At 38.2% G+C, this 24,575-nt stretch overlaps 2 pseudogenes across 1 annotated transcript; one reads left to right on the top strand and one right to left on the bottom strand.

Moving 5' to 3' along the window:
• Positions 1-217: 217 nt before the first annotated feature.
• LOC149832068 (putative galacturonosyltransferase-like 3 pseudogene) lies at positions 218-1,980 on the bottom strand (annotated as a pseudogene). Its single transcript, XR_016433325.1, has one exon. The product of XR_016433325.1 is annotated as a putative galacturonosyltransferase-like 3 pseudogene (transcript).
• A 19,881-nt stretch (positions 1,981-21,861) lies between these two features.
• On the top strand, positions 21,862-24,023 carry LOC149832067 (uncharacterized; annotated as a pseudogene).
• The last annotated feature ends 552 nt before the right edge of the window (positions 24,024-24,575 follow it).

The following is a 24,575-nucleotide window of genomic DNA, read 5'->3' as shown; positions in this document are numbered from 1 at the left end:
TGGGTAAAGGTTTTTCACCATAAAAAAAAAGAAAGAAAAAGAAATCTCACCAACTGGAGGTTAAAAGTTGAGGTGCTTAAAAAAAAGGTCATCTTAAAAAAAAGCCAACAACTTGGTTAAAAGTTCTCCTGTTTCTACGTGCGTTTTGTCTTTCCTTTCCCCGATCGAATCACACAAACACAGCTCCATCAAATCCACAAGAAGCAAGAGTCTTTGCTTTAACAGGGGTTACCAAACAGTAACTCCTCTTAACAAATTCTGATTAATTATTCAATATCAATTGAATACAGTACAAACTTGTAACAACAAAAAAAAATAACAAAAAGGTAAAAGGAAATAATAACAAAAAAAAAAACGAATGAGGCAATCACGAATTCAAGATTTCAATTCACCATTCATCCACAAAATTTTCAATTCCCAAAGCCCCTCCCCCTCACTTCCATGGCTCCATTCCCCCTACTATTCACATCCCATCCTTCATCTTTCTCCACCAGCACCAGCACCACCATTTTAAGCAATGGATCAAAATGCAACTTCAAAATCCCCACCAACTTCAATTTCATACGATCAACCAACCAAGAAAAGAAGAAAGCATCCAGATCTGATCAAACACCACCAATTGCAACTGTACCAACTTGGCAAGTTTCGATCTTTCTTCTTCACCAACCTGATCAATCCGATTTGCCAGATCCACAAAAGGAAGAAGGGGAGGAGAGAAGGGGGTGGCAATGCAACAGCCAACAAGCATGAATTGTTGGTACTATGTACACTTACAAGAACCTCTGATATCAATCAATCGTCGAGGAAGAGGAGAGACCGGAAGAGGTCGTAAGGAGCCCAGAGGCTGTCGAGTGAGCAAGGCAGGCCGGAATCCAGCCGGAGCCATGGCTTCCCCTTGCCGCTCCAATGTAGGAGGCTCACCGGTCCGGGATGGAGGTCGCGGCACCTTCCCTCGAGGTTGTCGCCGCCGAGGCCGTGCTGGTTCCACCGGTGCTCGATGGCCTTCACGTTCCCGGCGAAGACGAGGAGGAAGGGAGGCAACGAGCCGAGCTCGTAGATGCGGGTCCGCTTCTGGACGCGCATCCACGACTCGAGACTGCGGGTGACGCCCTGGGCACGCCACCCCTCGACGTCGATGACCATGACGCCGGTGTTGAAGTAGCAAGGGGTTCTCCGGCCGTCGAAGGCCCGCCGGAAGGCCGGGTTGGACCAGAAGCGCGGGGTGAAGTACTTGGTGAAGTTGGCGTGGCAGTACTCGGGGGCGCCAAGAACGAAGGGGGAGAGGGGGATCGACCAGAGCTTGGCGATGTCGTCGATGAGGATGAGGTCGGAGTCGAGGTAGATGACGCGGGGGACGGAGCGGGGGAGGAGGTCGGCGAGGTAGATGCGGGCGTAGTTGAGGGGCTGGTCGAGTGCGCGGCGGACGGAGGAGGAGATCATGGGGCGGACGAGGTCCGGCTCAAAGCGGTGGAGGTGGAGGCGGAGGTAGGGGAACGTAGAGAGCACGGCGCGGTGGAGCTCCGCCCGGCGGTGGGGGATGGCCAGCAAGTGGAACGCCACGTTCTCAGGACAGGAAGCGTGCCGAAGGACGGAGAGGATCCCGGCAACGGAGCCGCGGAGGTAGGCGGTGTCGAGGGTCATCGATACATGGATGGTATCGTTGGGATCGCAGTCGGCGCCGTTCCGGAACTCCGGAGCCTCGTGGAAGGCCGGCAATGGCCGCTGCTGCTGCTGTTGATTCTGCTTATCTGGTGCTGCCAGAACTTTGACCGAAGCTGCCGCCGACGCCAAATGCAGGAGGAGGGCGGTGGCGGTAATGACAAGGAGGTGGTGGCCGTGGAGAAGCGTTGCCATCGACGTTTCCGGAGATGGTGGTGGGGAGGAGAGGCCTCGGAGAAAGAGAGAGCTTTGGAGTTTTGGTGGGTGGGGGGGAGGAGGAGGAGAGAGAGAAAGGCTAGAGAGAGACAGCAAGAAAAAAAAAAGAGAGGAGAGAATGATGGAGATGTGGGGCCCGAAGGGTTAATAGCAAAGCCAGGCTGGATAACGCGGTTTCTCTCTCCTCTCCACTTTCTCTCTCTCTCTTAAGAAATAAGATAATAAAAGAAAGAAATAAAAAGCCAAGTACTATTTATAAAAATAATGCCAGCTCTTGTAAAATTGCCTTTTTTTGTTTGGAGGGTGAGCTTTTGTAAAAATTGTCAAATTAATAACGATTAAAGAGATATTGCACTCTCTATCTCCCTTTCTCTCTCATAAGAAATGACACAATAAAAAAATATGTATAGAATGAGGCCACTAGAATACCCCAACTATTGTGCATAGTGAGCATTTTCAACACTTTTTGCAAATAAAATTCGACCATACAGAGGTGTTTTACATGATGAATTCATTAGACTGACCGTTGAATCGTGATTTTTTATACAAAAATATGATTTTAGATGCTTGAATATTCATGAACATTGTGAGTTATTGATTTTAAACCTTTAAAAAATCTTGATTATGCATTAAAATTGGATCATTCATGAGCCGGTCCCTATAAAACAAGCATGTAGATCACATGGATATGGTTGGATTTAAGAGAAAAAAAACCATGAAAATTGTGATTCACACGATAGCTCTCATATTTTCTGAGGCCATATTTTCAGTTCTCATATTGTAGTAACTTGTATAGTTTATTAATGGATCTTTCAAATTCAGAGCTAGTTTATTATTAAATTTTTTTTAATAATTAAAGGGAACCCCATCCATCACCAATTGCACATTGGTTGGCTTTTGCTTGGTAAAATTCTTGAGATTCTCTCATATATAAGGGTAGAGGCTATAGTTGCTGCAAGATACACTGATAACTGCAAAATAATTATTAGTGCAACTTTGTTTTTAAGATACAATTAAGTTTTCGCTTGCTCACAAAAGTCAGCCCATGTCATGTATTGGGTGAAATCGAGCAACTCGATACAAAGCATGATTAGGTTAAGTAAATTTTATTCTCAATTTAAACTTAGACCTTAAGTTCAGTCTGAACTCGTTAAAGAGAGGCAGGAAGAGAGAGAGAGAGAGAGAGCTCGAGCTAGAGTTATAGAGATCAGGGGAAGACAAAAGAAAAGAGAATGAACTGAGGTATATATATATATATATATATATATATATATATATATATATATATATATATATATATATATATATATATATATATATATATTCCTCTGCTCTGGCTAGCAATAAATTCTTTTGAAATTTTGAAGCTTTTACAAGGTGAGTGTAGGTTCTTTGGGAGCACCCTATCGTTACTTTTTATTTATTTAGAATAAGATGTACCAACATATTAGAACTCAGAAGGAGGGTTGTTTTGGAAGAGGAATTTGGAGGTACGTTGTGAAAAGTAGTGGTGGTGGATGAGTTGACTAGAATGGTGGAGGTGTCGGTGGAGACCTAAAATCGAAACCCCATGATCCACACGAAAGCAAAATATTTTTTGAAATTTAAACGGTTAAAAATGAAGCACATGAAAAATAAACAAACAAATAAAGTTTATATGTCCCTTTCATGGAACGTCACTACTGAGTGGCGACGATCCATCTGGTCGGAATCATGGAATTGTAGTCCTCTACCTACTACTATCATATACCACAGTGACAAAATGTTGCGATATTTTTTTAATCAAATCATGATATTTTCTAAAGTATTATAGTTTGTCAGCACAATCCCCATTCTCTAAATCAGAGAATGGGGACTGTCTTTGCCCCCTTTTTTTATTAGATAATTGTTTTGGGACCCTTTAAAAATTACAGTTTTAGGTGTTTTATGCTAGATCTCATCTAAAATTTTATAAAAAATAAAAAAAATTACAATCCCTTAGACCCTAGCTGGTGTAATTTCCTGTGATCCCCCAAATGAATGAGGGATTTTAGGGAAGGCAAATGTTTTTGGTTGGTGGAAATAATAATGGGTGCCGCTGATCCAGCAAAATAAAGTGGGCAAGCCCACGCACTACAACAATACTTAATTGCCAACTCTTGTCTTCCCAATGTTGACATTGCCCAATACCAAGGAATGATCTCTCTCTCTCTCTCTCTCTCTCTCTCTCTCTCTCTCTCTCTCTCTCTATATATATATATATATATATATATATATATATATATATATATATATATATATATATATATATATATATATATATATATATATATATATATAGCTTACTAGAAATCATGGTTGCATCTTCTCACTTAAATCTCATGGACGTACTCAATATAGTTTATTTGGTAAGAATCATACTTTGGATCATTGTTTTTAACATAAAAATAAGATTTTTCAAGTGATGAAATTTTGATAAATTGTGAGCCATTGATTTTTAAAGGTCATAAAAAATACACATATATGATATAATCATGTAACATCAAACCAGCATGCACCCTGTATGCGTGCTTTTGGCACATTTAGTGGTGGTCTTAGACCGCTGCTAAATGTCAAAAATTCATTTTTTTTGGATGCATATGTTCGACCTGAATTTGAAGAAAACCTGCATATATATATATATATATATATATATATATATATATATAGAGAGAGAGAGAGAGAGAGAGAGAGAGAGTTCATTGCAATCTGGACCAAAGGTTTAGATGCATTTTAAAAAAAAATGAGATTTTGCAGTCACAATGAAAAATATAGCCTTTAAAATATCATAAAAAATGCCATATTTTGGTTGACGATAAAATTTTTAAGACAGAGATCGAAAATATTGTGATTATCTGTTGGGACAAATATAGCAGCATATTTTTTTATTAACTCAACAATTTGAGAAAAAATCCTCTGAATTATTACTCATTTTCATTTATTTTTTGATATTTTTGGCATTGTAAATTTTGCCAGATTTATTCATAAAAGAAAACAGTAAGGGAAAATTTTGAAAACCTCTTTATAGTATACGGCCAATAATGTGACAGTTGAAACTTTTTTCTCGATTTTTTTGACGTGCAACCTGCATCCTGCATAGTAACTGTAGGACCCACATTAACACTCCACAAGAAACACGCTCTGATTGGGAGGCAGTGGACCAGAAGAAAACAAGGCCCCGCACCGCCTCATCCTGTTTGGATCGGAGATGGAGGCCTTAAAAACAGGGTAACGATGAAGGTTAAAATAAAGGATGGAGGGGGGATGGACATTATATATATATATATATATATATATATATATATATATATATATATATATATATATATATATATATATATATATATATATATATATATATATTCTATAAACTCAAACTCAACTCATTTAACTTGGCCACATTTTAAGCCCTAACTCGGCTTGGCTTGGCTTGCCACGAGAATGAGCCAAGTTTGAACACAAGCTCGATTCGTTCAGCTCGTATAGAAGCCCTTGACAATGTACAGCTAAAATGATAATAATTAATATTAATGGCATCATAATTTTTTTTTCTTGCTTAAGAGGAAGAAAACGGCATTGTATTATTGTCGTCTTTGATGTAACGTAGACAACATAACAACATGCACCCATAATGACAACAACTCAAATATTAATAGTATTGCATTATTCACTATTAATATATTCCACAGCATGCGATAACTGACATCGTTCATAGGCAGGGAAAATCGCATGGGATATACCTAATCAATGGATTGGTTTTGAAATGAAATGACTTTGGATTCAGTCGGATTTGAGCCCCGAATTGGAAAAATGAATATCTTGAGAACCATGTGAGATACTACAAGAAAAATGCGTATTAGCGACAGACTATATCCATCGCTAATTCGTTGCTAACATGTTTAGCGATGGATTAACGATGGCTTAGCAACGGATAGTGTTTGTCGCATAACCCTAGTCGCTAAACTGCGGCAAAATTTATCTGTCGTCAATCCGTTGCTAAATAGAGACTGATTTGGTTATGCAACAGAATTTAATTAGTCACTAAGTTGTAACAAGAGATACGTATCTGTCGCTAATGTCCATCGCTAATTTGGCGACGAATATTAGCGACGACTTAAATTCTGTGACAAACCAACGACTGATTTAAATTGGCAACGGAGTAGCGACGGATAATATCCATCACTAATTTAAAAAAAATAAATAAATTTTCTTTTTTGAAATATGAAACTCGAGAAAATTTTTGTGTTATACAATTCACATAACCTGCTTATAAAAAACAAAGTACACATAAAAAATGCATATACAGGTGAAACAAATTTAACATAAGTTCTAAATTAAACAACTTTAACAACCAAATACAGTCATTGGCAAGTTATAATTAGTTACAAGTATATCAAACAAATTAAACACATGAATCTAATCATCGCCAAGATTCTGGGCATCATCTTCTTCATTTTCTCGATCTGCCCCTCCCTTCATGCCTTCATCAGCTCCTCTACGCTGATCATCTCCAGCATCGTACAAGAGAACCAACATGTTAGTATTGATAAACAAAATATAATGAAATAAATTATATACAATGCACATAATCTAATGCAACAAAGTAAATGGCTAAATGACACATAGACTAGCAATAAACTGAAGGACATTAACAGAATTCAGATATGTGTTCTAAGACTGAATTTTTTTTTATAGTGATTCAATCATACAGATATGTGTTCTAAGGTTGTCAAAGAATGTCATATTCAATCATACAGATATATGTTTTAAGGTTGTCAAAGAATGTCATAGTGATTCACACATGCATATATGGTTTATAAGGTTGTCAAATAAATGTGTTATGTATCATAATCATGCATATATGTGTTACAAGGCAGTAAAAAAACTTCTATAGTGATGAAATAATGCTTATATATGTTCTAAGGTTGTCAAAAAACTTTCATAGTGATTCAATCATGCTCATATGTGTTCTAAGGCAGTAAAAAAACTTTCATATTGATTCAATCATGCATATATGTGTTCTAAGAAAAAATTTATAATAATCCAATCATGCATATGTGTGTTATAAGGCAATAAAACAATTTCATAGTGATGAAAGCATGCTTGTATGTGTTCTAAGGTTGTCAAAAAACTTTTATAGTAATTCAATCATGCTCATATGTGTTCTAAGGCAGTCAAAAAATTTTATATGTGATTCAATCATGTGTATCATGTTCTAAGGCAGTAAAAATTTTTTGTAGTGATTCAATCATGCATATATGTGTTATAAGGCATTAAAAACTTTCATATATGCTAATATCAGGCTCATATGTGTTCTAAGGTTCTCATAGTGATGAAAGCATGCTTGTATGTGTTCTAAGGTTGTCAAAAAACTTTTATAGTGATTCAATCATGCATATATGTGTTATAATGCACTAAGAAAATTTTATAGTGATGAAATCATACATTATGTGTTGTAAGGTTGTAAAAAAACTTTCATAGTGATTCAATCATGCGTATATGTGTTATACGAGTGTCATAAAAAGTGTATAGTGAATCAATCATGCATATATGTGTTCTAAAGGTGTCAAAAAAAATCATAGTGAGGCAATCATACATATATGTATTCAATCATGCATATGCTAGCTTGAAATCTAACGACATGAAACAAATGACATGAATCTATATACCTGACGGGCACCGGAGCTCATGTTGAATGCAGACGAAGTTCTCCTGTCCCAAAAAAAGTTGTATAACTCATTATGAATAATGTTGGGAATGACTTCATTTAAAAAGTATTGCATTTTGTCCTCAAGATGCTGACAGACACCATCTCAAGACATAGTAGGGTCAATCAGACATTGGGAGTTGATGCTGGCGGGAGAACTCTGAGAGTCATGGCTGCAGAAGGCAATGACTGTTGTGGTGTTCATATTACTCCCAAACCCGAACACACGACCCTTTTTTGGTTCACTGGTTGCAGTCACCCATGCTGCAGGATCAAAAGGCGGATGCTAAGTGGAGTCATTGTCATATCACTCTACCATTTGTTGCTCATATGACTCCTACAAAGTAATGATTAGAATATAAATTAATAATTAATAATTATAATGTTTATGATAACATAATTCATAGTAACTTGTATATTACAATGTTTATTAATACAATAAATACATAGCAATGTCGCTCTCACCTTCTTTGATACAAAATCTCTCATGCTCTTACGTTTATGTGTTTCAACAAACACATCCTTATAAGGCACAATGTCTTCTTTTTCTGCTTCCTGCAATGTTAAATGATAAAAAAATCAATTAATAAGTATGCAGAAATACTTACAAATTTGACAATATATATATATATATATTGTTAAATTACCATTTTCTTTTGGTGGCTCCCAAAAGTCCTAGATTCACCCGTGTGTAGATGGGCATCAGGCATCTTCGCTCGATTTTGTGCAGCCTTTGCTGAGCGGTTTTGAAATCCATTGCTCGCCCACTTATCGCACATGCCCTCCCAATAATCTTTCATGATAGTAGAAGGCTCATGACCCTTCTACTGCAGTGGATCATCTATCCCACCAATTGCTTTTTTTTTGCAGACTTCATATTGTGCAGCATGTCGGCAAATCGATTGACAGTCACCTTCTGTCACACTACCCTCGTGTCTTTCTCCTCATTCGCAGTCGCAAAGTGATGAGAAGCCTATAAATACTTTCAGAAAGTTAGCACACATGAATATAACAAAAAATTAAATATGAAACACATTAGTTATGATAAACGATTATATACCATGAATGAAGACATTAATCTGACCAACACCTCCATCGGGTACTCTTTCCATTGCGTGACTCGTCTTGAAAGATGCTGCAGCAGTGACTTTCTAATTTCTCATATTACTTCTTGCTGCTCGAACCTCGTATTGTACATGAATCGGTACACATTAAAAATGAACTGTCGATATACACTATTTATAAGATAAGTATTGGACAACTGACAATGAAATACTTACGGTCGACTATCGATATACACTATTTGAATGAGTCATCGTGTGTCACACTAAGAAGACCCTGCATCCAGCGTTGTCTCATGATATGTATGAGTAGCTGATATAGGTGGGTCATGTGTAGGCGAAACATCACCTACAAAACAATGAGTTAGAAATTGACACAATGCATATTTAAACAAATCAAATATACAATTATTTAAATGATATACCTATCAAAGCATTGTGTGAAGACGAAGGCTGAGTCTGCCTATCACTGAGCTGAGATCCTATAAAGATGATTAACAAGTAACAATGTTTATATCAACATATAAGGAAGAATATAATGAATGCCTATATTTAAATATAGCACAAAGACATTTACCTAATGATGTCCCACGACCTCCACTTGGTCCTCGACCATTGTGACCTTCACGAACCATATTCTAACAAATAAAAATATTATTTAGATCAGTTACGTGATATGCAATTTCATGGATACATATTCAAATCGAAAATAACTTCATGCAAGCATGGATACAATCACTTTAAATATGATAATATATTTAAATCATTCACAGTATATCAATGTCAAACATGTATCTGCAGCAAACATACTTCAATATTCTGTTAACTACTACGTCATAACTACTACCTCATCAAACATGACAATACATTCAAATCATTCATACCACTCAAACATGTATTTCACTAGATCAAGTATGCTTCCTCATCACTTGTTTTATTTTCATATTCTTCTTCTTCCTCCTCCTCTTCGTCTTCTTCTACATTGGGCGCCCATCCACTTGGTATATTATTTGGATCACATTCTTCCATACGTGTGTCATCAGACAATGAAGATATGACATGCAGACCATGTGTGACATCGTGACCATAAGAGAAGTCATACATATCATCTAATTGATAGTAATCACTCTCTTCAGTTAACTTGTCTTCCTGTAACTGATCATACTCGGGGTATAGTTTAGACTTCACCTTGCAAACTGCCATCATTCATTTTTATCTGACTTTCTTGTACTCATATATGAATTATAGTAAACTTGTTGAGCTTGCGAGGCTAATATGAAGTATAGTACGTGTAAAGGTCGGTCTGTGGTTTGCCGCGAAGCATATATATATATATATATATATATATATATATATATATATATATATATATATATATATATATATATTTCTCTCATCTGGTAGAGCGATTTGCGAGTTTACAGGATGCCATGAGTTTGAAATCCAAAGGGGACATCCCTTGCAGCAAGGTTGAAGATTGGTGTATTCCCTAGTGTGTAGGTGTAAGGAGGTGGGCATTTGGCTCGACTTATATATATATATATATATATATATATATATATATATATATATATATATATATATATATATATATATATATATATATATATATATATATATAATGTCAAACTCGTGCTGGTGCATTCATTTTGTACCAAAAAAATAACATTAGCAGCAGTCATGACCACCGCTAGTTCAGAGCTGATAATGCACATTTGATAGCAGTTGCGACCATCCCTAGATGTGATTTTTATAAAAAAAAAAGTCTTGCCGCTGATCCTGTATCTGACAACAGTGGATGATTTGCTCATCCACTGTTATGGGCTTCTCTATGACAATAACATAGTATGTATATTATATATAATATGCATTATATTTTATATATAATATAATAGGCTCAGCTCCGCTCGGCTCATGGGCCTAATGGGCAGGCCATGGGCTGGGGTTTTCTTGCCCTGTGTATAAGGGCCTCACCTCACTCCGTTTGGACAATAGACGGAGGACATGAAATAGGGATGGAGGTTAAAATCAAAACCCATACAGGATGGAGGCGAGAATGGACTTACGCTTTTTCTGCCTTGTCTTGTCTTACCCTGTTCCCAATCATCGTTAGTAAAATGCTAAAATACTCTTTAGGAATGGCAGTGGCCCGAGGGAAAACGGGGCCCCGCCCCGTTTGGACCTGGGATGGAGGACATGAAACGGGGATGGAGGTTAAAATCAAAACCCGTGCAGGGATGGAGAGCAGAATTTTGAGACGGGGCGGGGATGAAGACCTTGTCCCCACGCCCCAGTCCACTGTCATTCCAATCTGTGTAAGGCCGTAAAATCGAATTCAGCCAAGAAGTCCTGTCATGCTAGACCTCTCTTGTTGGGAAAAAAAGTGTAGCCTTGTGACGGGAAGGTATAATTGGAAACATCTAGCCGTGAACTGGACCGGCCTGAAGCAGACCTACCATGACTGTGTTTGTTGGCCTCAATTGCAATCGGAGTAGGTTGGGCCCATTTAGCATATCGAATAAAGTAGACAAAAAGTAGGTTGGCCCCAGTCCTTGCAGTGCACATGTTCAGGTATTAAATTCCCCTTGAATTCCATCTTGGGGAAAGGGACCCGATACAGACTAAGTTTGCGTATTGGGTCGACCAAGACCCGCTACAGTTGTATCCAAAAACGGAAAATGGACCTAAGTACAGGACCCTGACGGTTGTGATTCATTTTAGCTCACAAGATCAGGGATCCTGATTTTGTTTTGTATTGTCTTTATCATGGACCTCCATGGTCTCATCAATGAGCTGAACTCTTGACCAACATGATCCAGATCCAAGTCAGTTACATATAAACAACGATTTTTAGGACATTGTTTTGGGTTCCGTTTAGCCATCTTGGATACATCCCTTGGTCCAAGATCCTTTCCCATCTGTAGAAATTATGAAAGTATCAGGTATCCCATTATGGGCCAAGAGATGTCATGTACACCTTGGATCATTGTTGGTGTTGAGCAAGGATCTTAGAACATAATGCCGTCATTTCTCTTTCCACAATCTTTTTTTCTCATTTTTTTAGTGAGTGGAGTGATAAAATTTTAAAACAGCAATTTATTAGTTATAGGATTTTTTTTTTAGTTTGAGAGATTTTGAAAAGTTTGATTCTTCTAGTCTTCTCTCACTAAAAATATTCATAAAAATAATATATTTAGAAAATGTCAGGATATTAAAACAGTAAAAATTAAAAATGTGTAAAAAATAAAATCAACCTAAAGTTTCACTCCAAAATAAATATTTTTTCTTTTTAAAGACAAGCTGGGGTTAGGCAGACCCTACCAGTTATACAACAATATAACAATACCATTGGGATTTGAACTTGCAACGTTCCAACACAAGGAGACATGCACTAGCTGCTCCTACGAGACAAGCTGAGCCCCCTTGGTCCAAACATAATTAGTTGATGAAAACATATATACAATTATAAAATCATGTTCTATTTATTTAGATGAGAATGGGGATTGTGCTGCCCTCTTTTTCGTTAGGTTCTCCTTTAGGATCCTCTAAAAATCTTAGCTTTAGTGTTGTATCCTAAATCTGAACTGCTAGATGTGTTTATCATTGTTTGTGTAATAGAAAATGTGTATTTTAAAGATCTTTATGCTCAGGTGTGTATTTTAAAGACGTAAAAAAAATCAATCGTAATATTGTACAAAATTTTGATCATTAAATATCCACATTTTTACATCAAATCAGCTCGAAACAAAGCTTGCTTCTTAATAAAGATAAACACATCTAAATATTATTCCATACGAATATAAAAAAATAAAAAATAAATTAACAAAATGACTGATGAATTTATATATTTATTGTCACCAAACCCTAAATTGTAGTTAGAATAGCAACAAATATATGTCAATATTTTGAAACCATTGCCATAATATTTTGCTGTTAAAAACACAATATTTTCAAAGAGTCTCTTATTAAAGTATCATAATTTTTAATGTGATATTTGCATATTAAAAATGTTTTTTGCACTTTATATATATATATATACAGAATATTTTTAAAGAAAAACTATTTTTTAAAAATATTGCATACATTTTACTGAGAATGAGACTTGTGAATGAGTTGTAACAGTGGTTGAGATTGACTCCGTCAAGCTCAACGAATTATGATGATGTTTCTCTGATTTTTAGTCAGAGACAGGGATGGAAGTGTGAGGGACAAAGTCTTCATCCCCGCCCCCGTCTAAAATTTTTGCCTTCCATACCTGGTTCCTTTCTCCATTTTCTGTCCAAACAGAGTGAGATTGGATGGGGTCTCTTTTTTCTGATCCTTTCACCACTCCTGCCTTCCGCTGTTATACGAAAAAGAGGAAAGAAATGGGAGCTCATGCAGCTCGTTAAAAGAAAGAAAGAGGAGAGATTCGAGAAAGGATTTTATGTTAGGATTAAGAATATATATATATATATATATATATATATATATATATATATATATATATATATATTTTATAATATGTATAAAAAGTATAATAGTAATTTTTTTTATAGGAGATCGACAAGAGTAAGTCCATCCCTACACCCGTTATCCCAATTCATTCTCCTTTTCATGTCCTTTATCCCTAGTCCAAACAAGGTGGGGGGCCCATTTTCCCCTGGTCAGCTGCCATCCCTAGTCAGAGAAGGATCATAGACCTAGTGGTGCTGGCAAAGCATGATGATTACCACTTGGAATATGGGGTGCATCTTTTAAAATCCATTACCACAAATTAGGGGTGTCAACAGGCCTGGTTTACCCATACCCGACCCAAACCAAACTCTATAAGGTCTGATGGTAATAAATAAGAAGACCTGGTTAAGACCCGGGTCCTGACCAAAGGGTCTGATTAATACATGGACACAGGTATAGTTTGTGAAATTTTATACCAGATCCAGACCCGACCCGAGTTTTGATAAAGACCCATAAATTTTCAATGTAAAAATGATATAAAATATAGTTTAATCGGCTACAGTTCGAGTTTGTTTCATGTAATTTTTGTGTATGTTTTTTCTTATAGTGGACCTGGTACCATACCTGAAAATCAGTGACGTGTAAATCCAACTCGACCTGTTGAGACCCTACCACACATTTATCAGTGACGTGTAAAAAAAATGATACTCCAAAGGGATGAAAGAATGCATCACTCAATTTTCACGCTCAACTTTCTTACGTGCTCCCTGGCAACTAGTTGCACATTGGTGTTAGTGACAGGGCAGCTACTGCTGCTATGCAAAGCATGCCAAGTTGACTTATACATAGGGATGGCAGTGGACAGGGGGAAAATGGGGGGCCCACCCTGCCTGGCTGTGTTTGGACTGTAGATGGATGATATGAAACGGGGAATAAACCCGGGATGGAGGTTAAAATCAAAACCCATGCGGAAAAGAAGGTGCGGAGATTAGGGGTGGCAAAACCTGACATGACCCGCCAACCCGACCTGCCAACCCGCCTCTTAGGCGGGTTCGGGTTGGGCTTAAGCCAACCTGTTTAATAAACGAGTCGACCCGCGTAACCCGTTTATTAAACGGGTCGGGTTCGGGTTGGGAGTATGCCAACCCGCCAACCCGGCTGACCCGTTTAATAAACGGGTTAGGCGGACGGGTCAACCCGTTGACCCGCCAACCTGATCTGTGAACCTGAGAACCTGTTTACCCGACCCAACCCATTTATTAAATGGGTTGGCGGGTCGTGTCGGGTTACCCGTTTATTAAACGGGCCGGGTTCGTGTTTGCCACAGCCGACCCGTTTAATAAGCGGGTCGGGTTCGGGTTGAGGTATGCTGACCCGCCAACCCGACAGGATTGCCACCCCTAGCGGAGATGGACTTACTCTTGCTTCTGCCCCCTCATCTCTATTAAGAAAATTACTATTATACCCTTATATATATATATTCCTAAACATAACATAAAATCCTTTTTCGAATGTCTGTTCTCTCCTTCCTCTAACGAGCTGCGCGAGCTCCTATTTCTCTCGTCTCCTTCCTCACCTTCTTTTAACTGCAGAAGGCAGCAACGACTAAAGGTGAAAGGCGGTACTGACAGAAGGACCAAAGAAATGGGGCCCCACCCCACCTCACCCCTACCCCGCCCCGCCTTGCCTCACCTTGCCCCGTTTGAACTGGGGATAGAAGACATGAAACGGGGAATGGACCGGGGATGAAGGTTAAAATCAAAATTCATACAGGAATGAAGGGCAAAATGTAACAGATATTTTTTTACAAAGTGCTTAAAAATAATTTTCTTTTTCTAAATATTATTTTAATATTTTACTGACGCATGTCACCCCCATTCAGGTCATAGTCAGAATCAGGTAATTCCCTGAATCGTTTTGAAAATAGATTCAGGGCCGATACAGATACTGACAACATTGGTCTAACCATTTTGTTTGTTGGTTATTGGCTAACCAGTCCAAACTTAACAAAGTTTACCACAAACTTAGCCTTAAGTGAGATTGAGTATATGCTGTATAATAAAATATGGATATAACACCTACACGGAAATTCAACTAGCAACCAAGTTTATCAAATAAATGAACCAAAAGAAAAAGTAAAGAGATAGCTTTGAATTTATAATAAATGCAGTAAATATCATGGTGCAAGTACCTTGTGAATGAAAAGGAAAGCCCAAAGTATGCCAAGACAGAATAAAGAGGTGCATAATAATGACAGAACGGTGTGGTCTTTGGCGCCATATATACATTTTTTTTTTCGACAGAGAAAGCACTGTACCATTGGGATTTGAACTTGCAACCTCCAAACACAAGGTGACGTGCACTAACTGCTACTGCCAGACAAGCAGGAGCCCCCTTGGTTTGGCGTCATATATTTTGGTAACCTAAAGATGGAGTAGTGGGTAGGTGCAAAATAATATGTGCTAAATGAGTTTTTCAGGGTTTTTTTATTTTATTTTTAAATTTTGACCATACAAATGTGATCTATGTACTTGATTTTATAGGGATAAGCTCTTGAAGTGTTAGATTCCTATACATGATTAGGTGTTCAAAAAATCAACGGTTCAAAATCTTTGTAAATTTTCAAGGCTCCACATATCATTTTTTTCATCGAAAAGACATGATCCAGGTGTAGATTCTACTTAAATTGACCATGCCCAACACATTTATGGAGTCAAAACTGTGAAAAACTGAAAGGGCAAAAAAAACCCATTTAGCACGTTTCAATTTGGTGCCTACCCAATTCTCCCTAAAGATATACCCTAAATGTTATGGACATTTTTGGCACTATGGTAGCAATTTTTTACCACAAACAAGGGTTTTATCTTTCCTCATTTATGTGGAGTGCCGTTAGGGCACGTTTGATGGCTCATCCTATGCATTGCGCGAGACAAAAAAGATAGGTATTCTAATAAACATTGGATGCGGCAGACGTGCAAAACGTCATCCACTGCGTCCAAAAAAGAGTGTTATTTTCATTCCACCCTTTGTTACGAAAATAACAGGAACTATAACAGATAATGCATGAAAATGCATTTATTATTATTATTAAATTTATGCATTTATGTGTCTTTTATTATTTCGGTGCCTATGTTTATGATGTTTCAAGTGTCAAAGAGTCATGGTTCAAATTTTGTTCAATCCATAGCAAAAATGACAAAGTTATAACCATTTTATGGCTTTGGAGCAAATTTCAAGCAAAACCAGTTTCAGATCCAGTTTAAGTGGCGTCTTATGGATATTGGATTTGATTCACACATAATTAGCAATCCACTTAACCCATTAACAAAATTTCTAGAATGCCCTTCTCATTGGCGCCACCTTGTTTTTGTAATTTATAATAGACTTAGGTAGTAGTTTGAAATAGTTTTTAAATTAAGATTAGTTTTTAAAATTTTCGTTTTAACCTAAAAATCTAATATAAGTATTAGTTTGAGAGGGGCGTGAATCAGCTTGGCCCTCTCTACAATAGTCGTCATGCTCTTCCTTGTTTCCTTCTTTCTTCCTCAAGCAAATCCCAAATCCTTTTCTTTATTCTTCTTCTTCTATCAACGTCTTCATCTTCTTCTTCTTTATTCTTTATTCTTTTCTTTTTCTCCTTCTTCTTTTCTATTTTTCTTTTCATTTTCTACAGGATCAACATGTAAATCAACTCTAGAGGGCATTTGCACACTTCACGAGGTAATAGCTCGCTCTCTCCTCAACCCAATTTGTCAGGACATGTTGGATCAGCCAGTTCGGTACCTCCTTTCTCGTTCCTTTTTATCGTTAGATATAGTTTTTTTAAATTTCTATATTTTTTTTTATTTTTTCTATGTTGATTAAATTAGGTTTAATTAAATTTATTTTACCTGCATATAATCTGAATGTTTATTTGTGTTTCTTGTTAAAAAAAAAAGAGAGATTGATGGCTTGAATCAGCCACCGTCCAATTCAAGTCGTTGATTAGATCTATTTAGGTTTTTTATTTATTTTCATATTCTTTTATTTAGGAGATTAATTTGTTTTCAATTTTTGTTAATCTGATTAGTTAGAAGTTATTTTTTTTAGAAAAAATCAATTAGAATAGTTGTCGAGTTTATATAAAATTGATAGTGTAGAATTTCTATTTTTTATTTTTTTATTTTTTATTTTTTCCTGATATTGTTTTGTGCGTATTTGAAGATTTTGGATGCATTTTTCGAATCCGTCAATTGGGTTGGATCTCAAAACTATTTACATTATTTTTGCAATTTTTTGTCAGATTCTGAACTCATTTGATGGGCTGTCGCACAGTTTTCTTGAAGTCTGTCCAGAAATGAACTGTTTATCAATTTTTGCATTTTTCTATTTAGCATAGTTATTTCCTGTGATTCGTTGAGAGTTTTTCGATTCTGTAAATTGTGTTGGTTTTCTGAGTGTGTTATGAACATATCTAGAAATTTTTATTAGGATCCGACATTGTTTACTTGTCCTTTTGTCTGATTTACGAGAATCTGTCTAGTCATAAAATCCTCTAAATCGCGTTGGACAAAATTGTTATTTTTGCAGTTTTTTTTTTAAAGTTTTGTTTTGTTAATTTTTTATTTGTGGTGTTGTGTCTTGGAACAGAGGATACTCTGTTTCAAATCATAACCCAACCAGGTCACGTTGGGGAGTTGTCTCTAGAATTTTTTAATTCTTTTGTTTTATTTTATGTTTATTGTTCTTATTTAGTCATTTTGAATTAACCTAGTTGTGTGGTAGCTGTAGTTTTGTTTGCATTTTTTTACTTGTGGAGGTGGCTGCCGTTAGCTAGGTGGTTGGTGTTTAGGTAGGCTTACTAAGATTTTGATGCCCGCATACAAGGATCGTAGTTCGCGAGCAGAGGCGACTTCTTTTTTTTTTTAGTTAAAGTAGGGCCTTAGGCCACATTTGCTTGGGTTGTATTAATTTTTCTTTTGCTCAACATTTTGTAATAACGTTTACGTGCTTGCTTGCTGCACTTTAAACTTTTTATTTTTAAGGCAATAAAGGTGTGCTTCTATTTGGAATACTTAGCTTTCATCCTGTTCTCTGAGTTCGACTCGAATCTCACCATTAGTGTGAACCATTTTTTTTATTATTATTTGGTGTTCGGTTTGCACAAATATTTTTTGAAAGTACCATTTTTAAAATATCTTTTATAAAACTTACACCAAATTTTTGGTGCCGTTATCGGGGGATGCCGCTCAAGAATTAAGTATTCACCTTATTGCCTAGTGTTTGTTCATGTGTTGTTAGAATTGTCAGCTTGATTTTTTATATTTTTATTAGGATTGCTTAGTTTATTTTTTTGTTGATATCTAGGATTGTTTAGTTTGCTTTTGCAAATTATTTAGGATTGTTAAGACTGCGTTGTTTGTCACTCTTAGAGCTATCTTACTTTTCTTGCCCGTCCCACTTAATAGGGTACCCATTTCATAGGTGATTATACATCTAGTTTGAATTCTGTAAGATAAGTGTTGGGTGCAAGTGTGTGCTTGTTTGTTTATTTATTTGCTTTCACTTACTTGCGTGGTGTGATTTACGCACTTGTACATTAGGATAGATAGGCAAATCACTCCTTGGGATGGTTATTTCACTGGTCTCTACACAAGGTGTATGAAAGGGCGATGCTCGCAAGACCCCAAGCTTATCGAACCTTTAGAGGACCCAGAGTCCATCCTTAGTAGAGCATGCAGATCCGACCATATGGTTGAAGATCAGCAGATTACCCATACTCTTAGGGAGTATTTCATCCCTACTGAATATACTCCCACCCCCTGCATTGCGAGACCTAATATAGGAGTGAACCAGTATGAGATTAAGGCCAGCGTCATCCAAATGCTCTCATTTTTTTACGGCCTTAGCAACGAGGATCCTTATTGTCATTTCAATGAATTTTTGAAGATGATGCTCTAAGGTTAACACTCTTTTCGTTCTCCTTAAAGGACAAAGCGAAACATTGGTTAAAGTCCTTAGATATGGTAAGGATTGCCATATGGGAATAATTGCAAAAAGAATTGTTGAAAAAATATTTTTCCATTGGCAAGACAAACCAGTATAAAGGCCATTACCAGTTTTACTCAAATCGAGGGAGAACAATTACACAAAACCTGGGATAGGCTTAAAGACCTACTCAAGCAGTGTCCCAACCACCAAGTACCCAAATGGAAGTTGGTGTAGTATTTCTACGATGGCCTGACTGAAAAAGATAGGCAGATGGTTGATTCCTTGTGTGGGGGCATATTCATGCAAAAGAGCGAGGATGAGGCATGAGCCTTATTTGAGACATTGAGTAAAAATTTGATGCACCATACTGCAGCCTCGAGAGCAGATCATGCAACATCTGCGACTGGGGCACCCAAGAAAGGGGGGATATATGAGGTAGGGGGCTCCTTAGAGCTGCATTACAAGGTTGATATGCTGACTCAAAAATTAGATCAGCTTCTTTTTAGCTCTTCCCCAACTCAACAAGTGTGTGCGTTGTGTGCTAGCCCAGCACACCAAATTATGGATTGTTCTGCGGTGCTACAGTACCTTGAATTTGTCCAGGAACAAGTCCAGGCAACACAAGGTTTCGCTAGGCCTGCCAATAACCTCTTCTTGGAGACCTATAACCTAGGATGATGAAACCTATCCATGCCCTGACACAGGCTATACCGAGTAACTACCAACAAAGTTACTCAAGACCCACGTTCCCATAGGCTCCACCCTAGTTTAGCCAACCTTCTCTCGAGGAACCTATATCGGGCTAGTCCTTTCAGGAGAAGCTCCTCAAGGCCTTTTGTGATATCAAGGCCAACCTTAACTCCCACACGTAGTCAATAGCTAAGCTAGAGACTCGGATTCGACAGTTGGTCGAGGCTTTGAGCAGGCGCAGTGAGGGGAGTCTTCCGAGTCAGCCTATCATCAACTCGAGGGGTAAAAAACCCATGCAGTCTGGCCTGCGCATGACAGAGTCATATCAAGAGTAGGAAAAGTCAGTTATGACTCTTTGGAGTGGGAAGAAACTTCACCTAGATCAGGAGAAGACTGAGAAATCTAATATTGGGACTATAAACCAGTTGAGTTATCCTGCCAGGCCCAAGCAAAGCGGCTAGGGCCCACAACCTGAGCCATCTACTTCCTACATACATAGAGCCCCTTTCCTCAGGACTTAGAGAATTCTAAACCTTTTGGCAAGCAGAGAGTAAAGATGAACGAGATGCTTGAGTTATTCAAGCAAGTCCATATAAACCTCTTATTGCTTGATGTCATACAACAGGTTCCCGCCTATGTGAAGTTTCTTAAGAATCTTTGCACTTAGAAGAGAAAGTCAAGGTCCAGTGTACCCAAGTGAGTATACCTGACCGAGCAAGTGAGTTCAGTGTTTTTGCATCAGACCCCACCCAAGATCAAGGACCCCGGGCACCCATTATTTCATGTGTCATAGGAAACATCGCTATTGAGTGTGCTTTACTTGATCTTGGGGCAAGTGTCAATATCTTGTTGGGTTTCTTCTATGATGCATTCAGGCTTAAAGTTATGAAACCTGCACTGATGACCCTGCAATTAGCAGATAGATCTGTCAAGGTCCCACAAGGGATCCTTGAAGATGTCTTAGTCAAGGTGGAGAACTTCTTCTTCCCCATCGACTTCATTGTTCTGGACATGAAAGGCATGGATCATGTCCGACAGACGCCCATTAAATTGGGATGGTCTTTCTTGGCAACAACAAATGCTTGCATAAACTGTCACATTGGAGCCATGGACGTGTCCTTTGGCAACAAGAAGATGAGACTTAACATCTTCAATGTTGCCATGGGGCCTGCAGGCGAGGAAGCTTGTTTTTAGGTGGACATTGTCCAGCACTTGGTTGAAGCAGAGCCATTGTAGATGTCAAGTGATCACCCTCAGGATAAAGATGGTGTGTTGCTCTGAGAAGACGAGTTTGAGCTGAATGATATGATAGCGATCTCACCAGGTGAGAGATGATTGGCCTGGACTTTTGAGCCCCTCCTAGACTTGGCAGAGATACCTGCCAAACCCTCAGTGGAGTGCCCACCAGTTCTTGAGCTGAAGCCCTTACGGGCCACACTCAAGTATGCCTTTCTAAGTGACCGACATACACTCCCTGTCATCATTGCGTTGGACCTGACGAGCGATCAAGAACATCAATTGATCCAGGTCCTACAAGACCACAAGATGGCTATAAGGTGGTATGTTGATGATTTGAAGAGGATAGACCCCTCCTTTTGCATGCACAGGATCATAGTGGATGAGGGTCATAAACCCTCACAAATGATGCAAAGGGGGCTAAACTCCAATATAAATAAGGTGGTAAAGAAGGAAGTGGTGAAACAGCTGGATGCAGAGATTATTTATCTCATCTCTTATAGTCAGTGGGTGAGACCTACGCAGGTTATTCCCAAGAAATTAGGGCTCACTGTGACGGTGAATGAGAAAGAAGAGAGCATCCCTATGAGAACCACCATAGGGTGGCGAGTCTGCATAGACTATAGGAGGTTGAACAACACAATGAGGAAGGACCACTTCTCATTGCCATTCATTGATCAAATTCTTGAGTGACTCGCAGGACATAGTTACTTTTGTTTCCTGAATGAATATTCAGGATACAATCAAGTGGTTGTTCACCTTGAGGATCAAAAGAAGATCACTTTCACATGCCCTTATGGCACCTTCACGTTTAGACGTATGTTGTTCGGGTTATGCAATGCATTAACTACTTTTCAAAGGTGCATGATGGGCATCTTTTTGGACATGGTGGACGATGTTCTGGAGATCTTCATGGACGACGTCTCTGTCTATGGCTCATCCTTTGAGGATTATCTCCAAAAGTTGACTCGAGTGTTGAAATGATATATGAAGACAAACCTAGTGCTTAGTTGAGAGAAGAGTCATTTCATGGTGAAACAGAGGATATTGTTGGGTCATATCGTGTCCCAAAGAGGCATTGAGATAGATAAGGCCAAGGTGGAGACTATTGTTAAACTCACTCCATCTACCTCAGTGTGCCATGTCCATTCATTCTTAGGACATGTTGGATTCTATAGAAGATTCATTAAAGATTTCAGCAAAATCTCTCGACCCTTATGTGCTTTGCTTTCTAAGGAGATGCCCTTTCATTTTGATTCAGATTGCATAGAGGCTTTCCTTACGCTTAAGGAAGCCTTGATTTTGGTCCCAATCTTGCGATCTCCAGATTGGGCATTGCCATTCGAGATAATGTGTGATGCGTTCGATTACACGGTAGGAGTCATTTTTAACCAGAGGATTGACCAGAAACCATATGTGATCTATTACGCCAGTAGGACCCCTTCTGATGCAAAGCTAAATTAGACCACTACAGAGAATGAATTATTGGCAGTAGTATTCGCACTGAAAAAGTTTCAGTCATATTTGTTGGGCTCCAAAGTGGTCATCTACTCGAATCATGCAGCTTTATGATAGTTGATAAGTAAGAAAGACACCAAGCAACGACTCATCTGATGGATCTTGCTACTACAGGAGTTCAATCTCGATATTCGAGATAAGAGTTGTAGTGAAAACGTAGTAGCAGATCACCTGTTGAGACTGACAGTGGAGTCATCTCCTCAGCTAGGGCCTATCAATGACTCATTTTTGAATGAGAAGATCTTGAATGTTCAGTGTCTTTCCTGGTTTGCGGATATTGTCAATTACCTGGCAATCAGAAAGCTCCCTGCACATTGGAGCAAGACTGAGAGAAATCGGTTTATGGCACAAGTGAAGCATTATTTATGGGAGGATCCAGAACTTTTTAGATTAGGTGCATACCAGGTGATTCAGAGGTGTGTGCCTAAGGAGGAAGTTCACTCCATTCTGACATTTTGCCATTCCCTGGCTTGTGGGGGTCATTTTCCAGCAGAAAAATCATAGCTAATGTCTTATAGTCTGAATTTTGGTGGCTTACACTGCACAAAGACTCACATGAGTTTTGTCGCAGATGTTTGCATTGCCAGCAGACGAAAAACATGTCCAAGAGGGACATGATGCCTCTGATCCCCATCTTGATTGTTGAGATCTTTGATTTTTGGAGGATCAATTTTATGGGTCTGTTTCCACCATCATGTGGTTTTGTTTACATTTTTGTTGCGGTGGATTATGTCTCCAAATGGGGGAAGGCAGTGGTTACCCAGACTAATGATAATAAAGTCGTGCTTAATTTCATTAAGCACAACATCTTTTGAAGCACTTCAAGAATGTGCAGGTTGATTCTCTTTTGAAGTACTCTGTACAACACAAGATAGCCACCCCCTACCACCCACGGACTAGTGGTCAAGTTGAGGTCTTCAATAGAAAGATCAAGAGGATCTCGGAGAAGATAATCAGGCGATCGTAAGGACCGGTCCCAATGCTTTGATGATCACTTATGGGCATATAGGACCGCCTATAAGAATTTGATTGGCATGTCCCCCTATCATCTAATCTTTGGAAAGGCATGCCATCCCCTTGTTGAGTTGGAGCATAGGGCTTATTAGGTGATCAAATCATTCAATTTTGAGTTAGCCTAAGCTGGAAAAGAGTAAAAATTATAATTGAGTGAGCTTGAAGAGCTTTGCAATGAGGCATATGACAATGCCAAAATCTACAAAGTACAAACTAAGGCCTTTCATGACAAGCATATCCTTAGGAAGGAATTCGTGCCTGGGCAGAAAGTTTGGTTGTTCAATGCAAGGTTGCAGCTCTTCCCAAAGAAGCTGAGGTCCAGATGGGATGGCCCGTTTATGGTTCATACGATATTTTCTCACGGTGCAGTTACTTTAATGGACCCCAAAACGGGCAGTCTTTTCAAAGTAAATGGACAAAGGCTGAAGCCCTATATTTCAAACCTTGTAGAGGGACATGACATTAAGTCCATCAATTTTATCGACTACAAGGGCTAGCAGTTTCTGAGTCTGGCTGAAGACTTAAAACATAGCACTGCATGAGAGGCAACTCATGGTAGATAGGATGATTTTTCTGATTTTGGTTTGCTTTAGATAGAATTATGATAGAGTCATGTATATATTATGATTTGATGTGCTTCAATGTGTATGAGTTTTCTTTTTATAGAATACAGGACATTGAGGAGCTTTGCATGCGCATGGTAGTGCAAAATGAGACATCTTATCCAGTGAGCTCCAACATAAATATCAGGTCGTATCTCTCATTTTCCCCATTCATGTCGTTCTTTGTGCGTACTCATGCATTCATATAGTTTTATTTAAGCATGGGGGAGTGCCACTGAGGACAATGACATTCAAGCATGGAGGGAAGGTATGATGCATGCCTTAATTTTTTTTCTGTTCATATATTAATTTTATTAAAACTCATAAAATTAGGCATTTTTGAAGTAATTTTTAATAATATATGATTATTTTTGCATGTCTTTGGCATTTTGAGATGATTTTTAAGCCTTATGTAGAATTTTTTTCTGAAATGGATTTAGATGAATA

This window comes from Nuphar pumila, chromosome 7, assembly GCF_984573655.1.
Source record: "Nuphar pumila chromosome 7, dmNupPumi1.hap1.1, whole genome shotgun sequence".
Lineage (NCBI taxonomy): Eukaryota > Viridiplantae > Streptophyta > Magnoliopsida > Nymphaeales > Nymphaeaceae > Nuphar > Nuphar pumila.
The sequence above is the reverse complement of the archived record's forward strand: the minus strand, read 5'-3'. Positions and strand labels throughout refer to the sequence as shown.